The 15,153-nt window shown below is 42.5% G+C and overlaps 1 protein-coding gene and 1 long non-coding RNA gene across 6 annotated transcripts in view; one reads left to right on the top strand and one right to left on the bottom strand.

The window, feature by feature from the left end:
- Positions 1 to 7,745, top strand: part of LOC115091746 — a 35,952-nt gene extending 28,207 nt beyond the window's left edge. The window contains exons 3-5 of the long non-coding RNA XR_003856807.1: positions 5,499 to 5,673; positions 7,056 to 7,093; positions 7,443 to 7,745. This is a non-coding gene — a long non-coding RNA (uncharacterized LOC115091746). The remainder of the gene's footprint in view (positions 1 to 5,498; positions 5,674 to 7,055; positions 7,094 to 7,442) is intronic.
- HOOK3 (hook microtubule tethering protein 3) overlaps positions 1 to 15,153 on the bottom strand; it is a 1,188,278-nt gene that overhangs the window by 1,160,971 nt on the left and 12,154 nt on the right. The window lies entirely within an intron of this gene.

Here is a 15,153-nt window from a genome sequence, read left to right as displayed (position 1 = left end):
TATGTTCTGTTCCTGGAGGAGTAGATGAATGTAGTTTCTGCTTCCTTGCTTTTTTCTGAGCTGATTTAACAAATGAATGATGTGGCAACTGTGGTTTTTGAAAACCTGGTGTAAGGTATGTTGCGTCTGTTCTCCTATTGACGGCTGGCACAGAACAGAGATGCTCCCATAGGCAATGCTGAAGTTCCAGCAGTACCTTCATGGATGAGTATCGCCATGACCTCTTTTGGTGCATCTACAAACTGAAGGACTTCAAGGGTTTTATGCCTGGTATCCTCTTCAGCAAATAATTCAAAAGGAATGGTATCTGCCATCTCCTTTATGAAGTGTTGAAAAGAAAGTTCCTCTGGTGGGAACTTCCTCCTTTCTTCTGGTTGAGAAGGTTCAGATGCAAGGTCATCAGTATCAACATCCTCCCAAGGACTGTGTTGAGGCTGGAAATGGGATCCATAAGAATTTAAGGGGTCCTGTGGAAGAGGACGCTTTTTCATTGATGTAGATTTTGATGGTTGTTTTGGAATCTGCTTTGGTATCTATGGAGGCAGAAAAGGCATCGACGGAGAACCGAAAGGCATCAATGGCACCGATGGGAACCGATGATCGGTATCACCCGATGGACCAGGCTGAGAAGGCATCAATGGACCAGGGAATGGCATCGATGGAATACAGGACGTTTGTAAGCCTGATGGCCCCGGTGACTGATCAGAGTCTCTGTCATAGTCTTCAGATGAGCCTGGAATGGGTATTGCTGGAGTCATTGATGGATGTTTTGGTATAGACTGCGTCGATGGAGGCATCGGAAAATCCAATGGTATCTGTGCCGGTGTTGGAAAAACACCAAGTAAAGCACTGAGGAGCAAACATGGTTGGCTCCGGTGTCTGTGTCGATGGTTGCATCGGTGTCAGAGGAGTTTGGAATTTTTGCAAGGCTTCGATGACTGCCTGCTGAATCATTGAAGTCACTTCTTTCCTGGAAACTGGGACAGGGTCCACTGTCCCAGGAGAAGGTAAGACTGGCGCTACTGGCCCTTCCACAGCAGAGTGTGGTGGCACAGTCTCTGACAGACGCCGGTGAAGAGCACCTCGGTGTATCAGGTACAGAGGGGCATGGCAGCTCTTGTACCCGGACCCATTTTTTTTTCATCGGTTCGACATCCTTCGAAGCCGATCCGGACACCGATGCTTCCGAAGGAACGGACTCTCGATGGTCTTTGCTGGATATCGAAGACGATGCTATGGAAGATCCGGATGGAGTCTGTGACGGACGGTCATCGGCCTTCTTCTTACCTCGATGTTTTTCAACAGAGGAAGGAATTTTCTTCAGTGACTATGCAGAAGATGAAGTGATCTTTTTGAAAAGTTCCTCCATTTTATCTAGTCGGGCACGCCTGCCCTTCGGTGTCATCTGGGTGCAGGTGGAACATGTGCGGACATCATGGCCTGATCCCAGGCAGAGAATGCAGATGTCATGCGGGTCTATAATAGGCATTGTCAGAGGACAATTAGGACAACTTTTGAACCCGGTGGCCATTATAAAACCTTTAGGCCAGGTAATGGTAGGTGGCTCGCGGAAACTAATAGTAAAGTATCCGGAATAGACGGGAAAAGACTCCCAAGAGTACTCACCGAATGGGATGTCGAAGGGAGACCCAAGAGGGAAATGTTCTGACAGAAATTAATATTCCATGAGGAAAAAATGGTGAGAAAAACTCAGAGCTCCTTTAATGCGAGGCTAAAAGCAGCGAGGAAAAAAGAGACTGAAGGGAGACCCCTGTGACTGCAGGGATCATGGCATGCTGGGCATACTCAGTGGGCTCAATGTGCCAGTCAAAACTTTCAAGAAACTTTGACAGACGTTTTCCGTGATAGGGCTCCATCAATGATGTCACCCATATGTGAGGACTACCATCCTGCTTGTCCTGGGATAAGGGCGGAGCATTCTGTTTGAAGTATGACCTGCTGGGCGGACAAACCCCACGATGGACATGTGGGAGAGGTCCCTGGTTGTTGGAGGTTGAGACGGTACCCCTGATGGGTGATGCCAACAAGCCTGCCTCCCACTGGTGGGTCCAGTGTTAGTGATGTGCTCAACTGACTCGTGCTCCCTTGTTGCCAGTCAAAAACCCGTAGCCAGGGCGCTCATTGCTGGTGGGGGCGGCCCCTGGAGCTAGTGTGTGAGCTTGGGAGCCAGAGGATAATACTTCCTCTGCCTATAGAAGGGCTTCCAGGATCCTGGCCTGGAAGATTTCCTGGCCGAGGAAGGGGCATCGGAAGCACTAGCGGAAAGCTGTTGAAGGGTATCATGGTGGTCCTTCAATTGAGCTACCACATCCCAGACCTTATCCCCAAAGAGATTGTCAACTGTACAGGGGAGGTCAGCCAGTTTTTCCTGTACCTCTGGGTGGAGATCAGAAGCCCTGAGCCAGACCATCCTACAGGTGCCGATGCTTACCATCACAGGTGGATCGCACTGCATGCTTGCAAACCTTGAAGCCCTGCAGGACAATAGCGGCGAGCACCTATTGCTGCTTCTGCAGTAGGGTCTCCACAAGATCCTGGACATGCTTCCAAAGGTTCCGGTTGTACTGAGTCATGTACAACTGCTAGGCTGCAATCCGGGCGATAAGCATAGCACCCTGGAAGACTTTGCGACCAAAGGCATCAAGCTCCCTATGTTCTCGCTCTGGAGGGGCAGAGGCACGAGTACAGGAGCGGCTGGCTTTCTTGAGGGCAGACAATAGCCACAGACTGGTGGGGAAAGTGCCGCTTCCCGAACACCACAGCTTGCTGCACCAGACAGGTGGCATCTGTCTTCCTATTAACAGGAGAGATAGAGATCAGGTACTCCCACATCCGAAGGAGGTCTTTAAAGATGTTGTAGATGGGAACTGTGACAATCTCCTTAGGAGCATCGACAAACTGGAGTACATCCAGCATCCTGTGTCGTGCATCCTCCTCCGTAAGCAGTTGTAAAGGGATAGCCTTGGCCAGGGCCCTGACAAACCCAGCAAAGGACATATCTTCAGGGGGGAGATCAACGCCTTTCTTCAGTCAGGGAAGGCTCTGAGAGGGGGGAGTCTGAGTAGTCGGATGAAGACGGAGCGGCAGTAGCCACAGAGGCATTCACGGAGCGGGATGCCAGTGGCCAGTAGTTGGGTGTTCCACCTTCAGGCAGCAAAATACTGCACGGAGCGGAAGTAGCCACAGAGGCATTCACGGAGCGGGATGCCGGTGGCCGGTGGTTTGTGTTCCGCCTTCACGGAGCGGGAGGATGGAGGGCTGCCATCTCCAAAAAAAAAAAACAAAACAGAGGTGGGTAAGAGTATGGGGCAGGGGTGTGGCCGCTTGTTGCGGCGGTTGCTACCCCTGATTGAGCTGGATGTTCATTGGGATGCGGATACGGCACTGCTCTCTGCATTGGTGGAGGGGTGGAAGGGAATTGGGGCCGGAGGGTGCTGGAAGCCAATAGTGACGGGTGGGAGGGGGAGATAAAAAAAAAATGGATTAACTGCGTAGCTTGCTGGGCAGACTGGATGGGCCATTTGGTCTTCTTCTGCCGTCATTTCTATGTTTCTATGTTTCTATAAGACTCCATGGAATCATCCCCCCCATGGGTCGTAAAGCCCTTCCTCCTCACTAGGGCCAGGGTGACATGGGCGAGGCCTGTGGGGATATCAGTTCTGGGCTCCGACGGCTTCGGAGGCCATTGCAGGAATAGACAGTTCCCCTGGCAATAAGGGGACCACGAAACACCGAAAGAACCCGGTAAAAGCTCGGGAACAGAGGTCTCGGGGATGCTGCACCCAAGGATCGAGATTGCTCCGGTAGGGGGCATCAGTGGCCGATAGGGGATTGAAGGCCCCTCTGGCACCAGCTATGTTGGTAGGGTGCCTAAAAGACGCTCAAGCAGGGGTGCTGGGATAGACTGCAGAGGCTTGGGCACCAGTATGGAGTCCAGTGGGACGGGCAGCACGACACTCTGAAGAGCTTTGAGCACCGTAGTCTGAACCCTGCGGTCCAGCTCCTCCTGAAAGTCCGGTGAGGCCAGGACTGAAGGAGAGGGAAGAGGAGTTACCAGCTCTTCTTCAGGTCTCTGAGGTGACACTGTGCCAGACACAGATATCGGCAGGGAACGCCTGGGACTCCCAGGGACATCAGGAAGCAACCCCAGCCTCCGATGGCTGGGGTTGCTTCAGTGGCAGTGTGGCCACTGCCAGTACCGCACTGGAACCGTGCGCAACGGCGACCGGTGTCAATGCTTGCGGGATTCTCCATGGTGCTTGGCCCGGTCTTTCCCCAGTGCCGAGGCAGCGGAAGATCCCAATGTTCGGGACATCGGTGAGATCAGTCTGTCATGTAAACATGAAAACAGACTGCATTTTGATTAATGGCCAGACCAACCCTTTCAAACCGAGAACATTCACGAACTGTAAAAGTGAACAAGTAGTTTATGCTGCCAGATGTCCATGTGATTTAGTGATATAGTGGGAAAACCATACATCCTCTACACAAAAGAATAGTAGAATATATAAGTGCAATCAAAAGACAAGTAGAAGGCAAACCTTTAGTTGAACACTCCGTGTCCGCTGCACATAAATTTGAAGATTACAGGTTTTGTGTATTGTGCAAACCAAAATTGTCATGGAGAGGAGGTGATATGGACAGGTTACTCTTAAGAACAGAGCCAAGACTCATTTCCAAATTCAATACAATGTCCCCAGCTGGCTTGAATCTAGATATAGACTATACTGTATTTTTGTAAACTCTAGCAAGATCAAGCCATTTTAAAACCCTCATTCAAGTATATGTCTCATGGGCAAAACCTCTCAATCTTTTAATTTTAAATTTTTGTTATTATTATTATAAATTTTCTAATTTTACATTTTTATTTCAAATTTTTTATCCCATGTTTTTATTATTGGGTGTTTTTAAATTTTGAATTCTTTAATTTTTAGTATTATTTTCTTAATGTATTGTGAACTTTGATTTTATTGAATTTTAATTTTAATAACAGATTGATATTTCCTTATGTTCCTCTTTGCATTTTTTAATATATTTTGTTTACCTTCAGTTTGAATCACTTTTTAGTGGCTTTTAAATTATTTTTAAACCATTTTTAGTTTTAGCTTCAGTTTTAAGGCAGCTATGTATGGTCAACATACTGACATTTTAAAAGATTTTTAATTTTAGTTTATTTAAGGCAGCTATATATGTTGCAAATGACCTACGCATTAAAAAACATGTTGCAGAATTTTGGCGCAGTTTTTTTAATAATACGCTGACATAAGAAGTATATAACATAATTCAGAGTCTACCGCGGGTCACTCTCTACGTTCCTGTAGTCAATCTTTGAAATATACTTTAAGCATAAGTGGTCAATTTAAAGTAGATTTTAATATTAATTTGTAGTTTTTATAAAAAAAATATAGCCTTAGTCTCAGCTTTATCTCGATCTTAATGGTTATGATGTTGTGTTTGGTTTTGGTTTCTATTTCAAGGCAGCTATGCATGGTTAAAATGACTAACATCTGAAAAGACAATTTTGGCACGATTGTTTAAAACGCTAAGAGGAAAAGTATATAAGGAAATACTTAGTCCATTGCCGGCCATTTTCTATACATGCTATCATCGTTTGGAGAACACTGCAGTTGGTCTTTCAAATGTATTTTGGAGGTACGTGGATAACTTTTACATTACAAATAGTATATCGTACATACAGATGTTGGCTCTAAAATTGACTAGCTAGGTACAACACATTGCAGTAGACAATTTTAATGTTGTCCGCTAAATGACTGAGTCCGACCCTCTACAGAGCCCATCAATATGTAACAATTTTTCAAAACATAGCTGCCTGCTCTTTTAATGCTTCGTAAATTGTATGAAGCATATTTTAATCTAATTTCAATGTGCTTTTCAATCATTTTTTATTTTTAGTTTCGTTTTATTTTTAAGGCAGTTACACATTGTCTAAAAGACCAACAGCTATAATGACAGACATTTTAGCACGTTTTTTAAGCACCAAGATGAGTAATATATGAGGAAAGTATTGCGTGTGCTGAATGACAGGATGTTTCTTGACTCGCATACAAAAAAAAAAAAATTTTTAAATAAACATCTCAATCATTTTGGAGCTAGATAATTATCATGAAGTTGAAATAAAGAATGACTGACTATGACACTTCTGCTCACTAATACAAAAACTTTTACAACAATTTTTTGACATTTATCCTTAGGAGCACATCCTTACAAAGTCTGCCTTTTTTAATCTTTTTTTTTTTTTTAATTTACTCTTTATTGTGTTTTCACATAATACAAGTAAGATACCACTTACATTGGAAAAGAGATATAGCCATATATAATAATATACATTTCCATGTACACAATTATCAATCCTGGCCAATCTTACAAAAGTAATTGAGGAGATGAAATCATAGGAGAATATCAATAACAATAACAAAAATTTTCTAAGGTATCAGCTGTCTAAGTGTCAATAAACTCTTATTTAATCCCACTTAGTGTACGTTAGGTGTTATTACAGGTATAACCCTAGCGTTTACAAACGACTTAAGTTGTTCTGGATATAAAAAAACAAAGCATTCATCCTTTCTTTTCACAATGCACTTACTTGGATATCTTAAAACAAAGGAATAGCCTAAACTTTTAACCTGTGCTCTTAACGTCAAGAATTCCCGTCTCCTTTGCTGCGTTAGACGAGCAAGGTCCGGGTATATTCTTACCTCTGTTCCATAAAATGGAGAAGAGATATTCTTGAAGAAATTTCTCATAACAATTCCCATATCTTGCACATTAGCAAAAGTAACCAGAAGGGTAGCTCTATCACATAATTCCAAGGAAGAATCCTCAAGGTATCCGGTCAAATTTTCCATAATCTCAACTTGGTTTAAGGTATTAGGTTTAACCAATTGTGAGGCCTTTAGAAAATTATGCTTTATTTTTAATATTACTTTTACTTTCTATCAACCATATGTAATGATTGTACAACTTTTATTAAATTATGGAGTTTTAAAATAGTGTTGCCCATTTATTTTTTTTAGGACTAGCCACTAATCAACACTAAAAGTGAATAACCAAGGTAACAAACCTTTTTATTTCTAATTTTTATAATATTTTTCAACTTCTCAATTTAATTACTTATTGTATTTTTAATTTTGTATTTTTAGTGTATATATCCCATAAATATATATGGTGCCCAGAGATGTACTCTTTATTTAGCTTGAATTAAGGAAACTTATCTTTATTTATATTTTTTATATATATAAATTCTTTTCTTTATTCTTGATTATACTATGTAACCTGTCAGCCTCTCTGCTCATTCCTTTAACTGTAATTTATTATATTTTTTTTCATTTTATCATTGTTTGAATTAATTTTTATTGGGTTTTGTTTTGTAATTATTGTTTAATATTATATTCTCTCTCTAGAGCCCCTGATGCAGCCTAAGAAATAGGCGAAACTTTGGCCAGAGTCGGGCTTGTACAATCAACTAATAAATCCTCTTTCCAAGGCTCCAGTCTAGCTTTGTTCTTTCACATCAGTGGCTTTTACTTGACCGTTTACCGTACTGTTTTATGGCACCAAGAGGGACATGGCGACGGTAAAGTACAGAAAAACCGCGAAAACAAGAGAAAAATAAGTTTTCCACAAGTCCAAAGACAGCCAAAATTGAGCTACACCTTGAGGCTTACAGCTCCATGGAAAAAGACTGGAGAGGGACCCTACATGAACGCGTGGAATAAGACATGCTGGGCATGCTCAGTGTGCCTAGTCAAAGTTCTAGAAACTTTGACATAAGTTTTTCCACATCAGGGCTCCATCTGTCACCCATGTGTGAGGACTACCATCCTGCTTGTCCTCAGAGAAACATAGTAATGATGGCAGAAAAGGACCAAGCAAGCTTATGGTAGTATCTGCCAACCATTCAAGATATTTTATGGGCAGCAACTGCTGCTCCATGCAGTTATTCCCAAACCTTACGGTGAACCTAGAAGATGTAGTAACCTATCATTAAAATCATCCATTGTACCTGAAGACTGGAGGGTGGCTAATATAACCCCAATATTTAAAAAGGGCTCCAGCGGCGATCCGGGAAACTACAGACCAGTTAGCCTGACTTCAGTGCCAGGAAAAATAGTGGAAAGTGTTCTAAATATCAAAATCACAGAACATATAGAAAGACATGGTTTAATGGAACAAAGTCAGCATGGCTTTACCCAAGGCAAGTCTTGCCTCACAAATCTGCTTCACCTTTTTTGAAGGCGTTAATAAACATAGATAAATGTGAACCGGTAGATGTAGTATATTTGAATTTTCAGAAGGCATTTGACAAAGTTCCTCATGAGAGGCTTCTAGGAAAAGTAAAAAGTCATGGGATAGGTGGTGATGTCCTTTCGTGGATTACAAACTAGCTAAAATATAGGAAACAGAGTAGGATTAAATGGACAATTTTCTCAGTGGAAGGGAGTGGGCAGTGGAGTGCCTCAGGGATCTGTATTGGGACCTGTACTTTTCAATATATTTATAAATGATAAGGAAAGAAATACGAGTGAGGTAATCAAATTTGCAGATGATAAAAAAATTGTGCAGAGTAGTTAAATTACAAGCAGATTGTGATAAATTGCAGGAAGACCTTGTGAGACTGGAAAGTTGGGCATCCAAATGGCAGATGAAATTTAATATGGATAAGTGCAAGGAGATGCATATCGGGAAAACTAACCCATGCTATAGTTACACAACGTTAGGTTCCATATTAGGAGCTACCACCCAAGAAAGAGATCTAGGCGTCGTAGTGGATAATAGGGGTGTGCATTCGGATTGACCGCATTAGTAAAACGCTACTCATATTTTTTTTTTAACTGAAAAAATTGATTCGACATAAACGATCGGATTTCCCCCCCAAGCTGGCCAAAAGTTCTTTTTGGGCCGAACGAGCCGTCCGGCGCGAACTCGCCGGGAATCACGTGACGCCGGCGTCACTCGACGTGCCGCCGTCACATGCTTCTCGCCAAGGATTGCAGAAATGACGTCCTCACTCCTCGCTCGATCACCAGGGATTTGTGGTAAGTCTGGGGGGGGGATTAAGGAGGGTGAGGGGGTTTAAATTTTTTTTTTGCACATATGTACATATACCCAACTCATTGGATTTTTTTTATGTCCATATTGGCCGCAAGTGGGACCCCCTTTCGGACATAAGAAATATGAACATAAAATTTTGCTCTGCACATCCCTGGTGGATAACACATTGAAATCGTCGGTTTAGTGTTCTGCAGCAGTCCAAAAAGCAAACAGAATGTTGGGAATTATTAGAAAGGGAATGGTGAATAAAACGTAAAATGTCATAATGCCTCTGTATCGCTCCATGGTGAGACTGCACCTTGAATACTGTGTACAATTCTGGTCGCTGCATCTCAAAAAAGATATGGTTGCAATGGAGAAGGTACAGAGAAGGGCTACCAAAATGATAAGGGGAATGGAAAAGCTTCCCTATGAGGAAAGACTAAAGAGGTTAGGACTTTTCAGCTTGGAGAAGAGACAGCTGAGGGGGGATATGATAGAAATGCTTATAATCATGAATGGCTTAATGTGAATCAGTTATTTACTCTTTCGGATGATAGAAAGACTAAGGGGCAACTCCTTGAAGTTAGCATATGGCACATTTAAAACTAATTGGAGAAAGTTCTTTTTCACTCAACGTACAATTAAACTCTGGAATTTCTTGCCAGAGGATGTGGTAGTGCAGTTTAGTGTAGCTGTGTTTAAAAAAGGATTGGATAAATTCTTGGAGAAGTCCATTACCTGCTATTAAGTTGACTTAGAGACTAGCCACTGCTATTATTAGCAACAGTAGCATGGGATAGACTTAGTTTTTGGGTACTTGCCAGGTTCTTATGGCCTGGATTGGCCACTGTTGGAAACAGGATGCTGGGCTCGATGGACCCTTGGTCTGACCCAGTATGGCATGTTCTCATAAAACATTTACAGCTAGCAATCTTACTGGGTGATGAGCCTTTTTGAAATTCCTGAAAGCGCTAACGTATTTTACTTATGGACTTGGACATAGAAGCAGTCCTGTGCTTTTTCATTGATATCTGTATCAGTACCCCAGACCATAAAAGTAAGGGCCCATATTGGTTGTGTTCTGAATCCAATACCTCTTCCATCACCCCCACCCCAACTATCAAAGTGAAAGTGGTGATGTAGTTGCATTAAAAGCATCAAGGCTTTATAGGTTAAGGGTGGTAATCCCCTGCCTTCTGTTAAGGGTGGTAACTGCTGCTCCGTGCAGATTACTCCCATGCTTATCAGTTCCCCAGACCATAAAACTCAGGGCCCTTATCGATTATTGTCTGAATCCTACTCCCCTTTTCCCCCTGCTGTTGAAGCAGAAAGCAATGTTGTAGTTGCATCAAAAAAAATAAAGACTAATTGGTAAAGGGTAGTAATTGCTGCACCAGCAAGTTACCTCCATTCACCCTTTTCATTCCCATCCTCTAGCCTTTAAGGATCCACAGTGTTTATCCCATGCTACTTTGAATGCGACTGTTTTTGCCTTCACCACCTCATCTGGAAGGGCATTCTAGGCATCTACCACCCTCAATGAAGAAATATTGTCTTGTGTTGGTTCTGAGTCATCCCCTTTGGAGTTTAATTTCATGATCCCTTGTTCTACTGATTTCTTTCCAAATGAAAAAGTTTGAAGTTTGTGCATCATTAAAACCTCTCAGGTACCTGAAGATCTGCATCATTTCTCTCCTGCTCCTCCTCTCTTCCAGGGTATACATATTTAGATCATTCAGCCTCTCCTCATAAGTCTTCCAATACTGACCCCACACCATTTTGGTCCCTCTTCTGTAGACCACCTCCATCCTATCTATCCTTTTTGAGAAATGAGCTCCAAAACTGAAAACAGTATTCCAGTTGAGGGCCCCAGCAAGGACCTGTACAAGGGCATTATCACCTTTTTCTTACTGCTTATTTCTCTCTCTATGCAGCCCAGCATTCTTCTAGCTTTAATTATTACTGTGCCACATTGCTTTGCCACCTTCAAATCGCCAGACATTTTCACCCCAAGATCCCTCTCTTTTGTCCATACATAGTCTCTCCCCCCCCCCCCCACCACCACCACATATAGGTCTTTTGGATTACCGCATCCCAGATGCATGATTCTGCACTTCTTGGCATTGAATCCTAGCTGACAAATCTTCGATCATCCTTCAAGATTACTTAAATCACTTATTCTCTCTACTCCTTCAGGTGTATCCACTCTGTTGCACGTCTTAATATCATCCACAAATAGACTAACTTTACCTTCTATCCCTTCCGCAATGTCGCTCAAACATATTGGACCCAATACCGATCCTTATAGCACCATTTAAACAGTTTTCTCTTCAGAAAACTATTTATCATTACCAACTGTCTCTTGTTAGTCAACCAGCTTGTAATCTACTCTGCCACCTTAGCGCCAACTCCCAAGCTTCTCATTTTATTCACAAGACTCCTTATATGCAGGACCATATCAAAATCTATGCTGAAATACAAGTAAATCACATTGAGTGTTCTTCCTTGATCCAATTCTTTAGTCCCGCAATCAAAAAAAAAAAAAATCAGATTTGTCTGGCAGGACTTTCCCCTCATGAATCCATGCTGCCTTGGATCCAGCAACTTACTGGAGTGTAGATAGTTCACTATTCTTTCTTTCAGCAGACTCTCCATTAATTTTCCCACTACCGAGGTTAGGCTAACTGGCCTGTAGTTTTCAGCCTCCTCTCTGCTATCACTCTTGTGATTTATTTCTTCATCTCCCTCATTTTCACCAAGTATTTATTGGGATCCTTTATACTTCTCTAGTAGTGTTCTTTTTACCTTTATTTTTTCAGACACCTCCTTTGAGAACCTAATCATTTTCTTTTTCCTTGTACATGTGTTTACTTTTCTAACATATAGATTTGTTGCCTTTGTAATAGCTTCTTTTAAACTTGGCCCACTGTACCACCTTGCCCATTTTCTCCTTCTCTAGATACATCCCCATTTTGTCAAATGCCGTATCTCGGAAAGCCCGAACCTCTTTTTCCAGCTCCTTCTCAAATTGCCTAATCCAGAACAGAAGAGAAGCAGGAGAGATGGTCATGTCTTCCTAGGCTCCAGAGGTGAATGAGTCACTTGGACTGTTCTGGGTATTGTCTCACTGCTGGAATAAGCACTGAACACTGACAGTGGGCAAAGAGAAATTTTTTATTAATAAGTTATCTTAGGAGCAATACATAGTACTACACTGAAGTAAAGTACACAAGGATTTGAAGCTGTGTAACAGGTTTTACACATTTCCACCTCCAAACCTGCATATCAATGGATTAGTTTCTTCGTAAGCATAATATTTTAACTGGTTATACTATCATCTTATCTCACATATGCTAATACTGCATTTTTGTAAGCTGAGCCCTAAAGCAGAAGCAAAACTTAATGCTTGACCTTTGACATACTTTAGTATTCCAACAGCCTTGGCTATTTTTATTTAAATAAATTTACTCCACCTATCCACAGTACTAGGCAGCTGTTATTTACTATGTATATATTTATGTATGAACAAATTTCCACAGGTCTGATCAGTTTATTCTTATTACACTGCCATTAACTTTCTACTTCTTCATTGCCATTAACTAGTCTGCTTCCACATAGAGCACTCTTATAGGACCCTAAGGGGATTCACGGCCAATACCATAATAACCCCTGTCCTGGCATCACGCACCAACATGCTTCTGCATTGTCGGGGGAACTGATGCAATATTGATGTCTTGTCAGTCGTCTGTACCCTCCAGGATACCTCTAATGCTGTTGGCTCAAGCAGGTTAAGTTTCCTGCAACCTCCAAGAGCTCCCACTGGGCATGACTTTCTCCATGGATAATGGCCTCACAGGGGAAACAGCCCAAAACATGATTTCTTTCCTGGCAATGCACCTATCATGAGGCAAAAAGACCTAGGCCATCAATACAGGTTGCAAATATCTATAGGTCCTCTCAAAAGGCTGGTGATAAACCCAAACAGAATGGTGTATCATGAAAATAAGATTGAAATAAATTTAAAATGGACAACAAAAAAAGATCTACTTAGAACTAGAGAATAAAAATTATCCATCAACACCATCATATAAGGATTTTTCAAACTCCAGATCCTCAAAAGATTCAAACCGCTCTTCTTCCCACATGACTACAGAACAATCATTCAAACACTGCTTTTCTCAAAGCTTGACTATTGCAACTCCCTCCTTCTCGGCCTCCCCACCTCCACGATCAGACCACTACAGCTACTCCAAAATGCAGCAACCAGATCACTCACAAACAAAAAAAAATCAGACCACATCACACCCATCGTCAAGGTCCTCCACTGGTTACCCATCACCTCCAGAATCCAACATAAAACCCTTACTCTCATCCATAAAAACACTCCACAACAACAAATGGACTGGCTAAGCACACCCCTACGCTTCCACATATCCCAACGAAACCTCCGCTCCACCAACACTGGTCTTCTTCCCATCCCCACCCCAAAAGAGGCACATCTAACCACAACGAGAGAACCTGCACTGGGTGTAGCTGGACCGGTCCTTTGGAACAACCTTCCTTACAGTACAACTAAGAACCGAACCCTCTACTCAGCTCTTCAAAAAACACAAAAACTTGGCCTGACTAGCCTTCCCCCAATGACCCAACTCTCCCCTTCACCTCCCCCCCCCTCCTTGTCCCAACCCCTCCCCTCCACAGCTCAAGGTCTCTCAACGCACTTTCAGCCTCCCCTGAAATACTATCTTTCCCCTGTTCCCTCCCCACTCTCCCCATCTCCTTGCCCCAGGTTTCCTGCTTCTCCCCATCTTGCATGAACAACCCACCCTTCCCATAGCACTATAACTTGTCCAAGCATCCCATGTAAACCACACATTGTACACAGTTGCCAAGTTACTAAGTTACACATGTTATATGCTTGTTCTATGTGGTTAACTGTTTCATTGTAAGAAATAAGAACCTCTTCGTTTATTTCATTCTCCGTTCCCCATAAACCGATGTGACATCTCTAATCTAATGTCGGTATATAAAAATAAATAAATAACTAAATAACAGTACCTTTAACAGGCCCATCTTGAAAAAGTGGCACATGGAGATTAGCTATAGGCTACAAATACTGAACAAAATTGTGCCCCTGTCCATGTGGCCCATGGCCCACCTGGATCAGAATTTAACCAGAATTCAGGGAGTCAAATATTTCACCAGCCTTGATTTAGCCTCAGAGTTCTGGACCGTCCCTATAGAACCTAAAGATCAGTATAAATTGGCTTTTCCTTTGGGAACAAACAATACACCTGGAGCAGAACTCCCTTTGGGTATCTAAACTCACCAGCAGACCAACATTTTCCTACACAAAGCATTATCTGATGCAGATGCTAAGGGCACCTTAGTGTACATGGATGACATCCTAACCAAATGTACCAACTTCCAGGAGCACCTGCAAGAGATTGGTCATGCTTTGGCCCAGCTGCAGGTGGCAGGAGCCAAACTGTCTCTCTCAAAATGACAGTTGTGTAGTAAATTACTTAGGATATCAAGACTCAGTGGAGAGATTACATCCACAAAAGAAAAGAAGCCATACTCAAAATAAAAAAAGTCACCACTCTGAAAAGAGTTACGTTCTTTCCTGGGAATATGCAACTACTCACAACAGTACACAGAGATCACAGTGTCTCTGATAAAACTCCTGAAGGAGGATAAACCCTGGCAGTGGGGATCTGAGCAGCAAGCAGCCAAGGACGAGTTGAAGGGAATCCTGGGTAAAGCTCCCTATCTTGCTTATCTGGAAAGTGGTAGGAGCTTCTTCCTAGAATTAGCCTTCACTCCCCAGTGCACGAATACAGTCTTGTACAAGAAATATGATACTGACTGGTGGATCATTGTATATGCCAGTAAAGAACTGACAGAAGTGGAAAAGAAATACTCAGATTGTGAGAAATCCCTGCTAACCACAGTATGGGCACTTCAACATTTTAGAAGCTATGTGCAAGGGGAAAAACTAATAAACTAATAGTAGAGGACTTGCCAGCAGTCCATAAATTTTCTAGTCAGCAACCGAATCAAAACCGGTCAGGTCTT

This window comes from Rhinatrema bivittatum, chromosome 1, assembly GCF_901001135.1.
Source record: "Rhinatrema bivittatum chromosome 1, aRhiBiv1.1, whole genome shotgun sequence".
NCBI classification, from domain to species: Eukaryota; Metazoa; Chordata; class Amphibia; order Gymnophiona; family Rhinatrematidae; genus Rhinatrema; species Rhinatrema bivittatum.
This window is presented reverse-complemented; position numbering and strand designations above follow the sequence as displayed.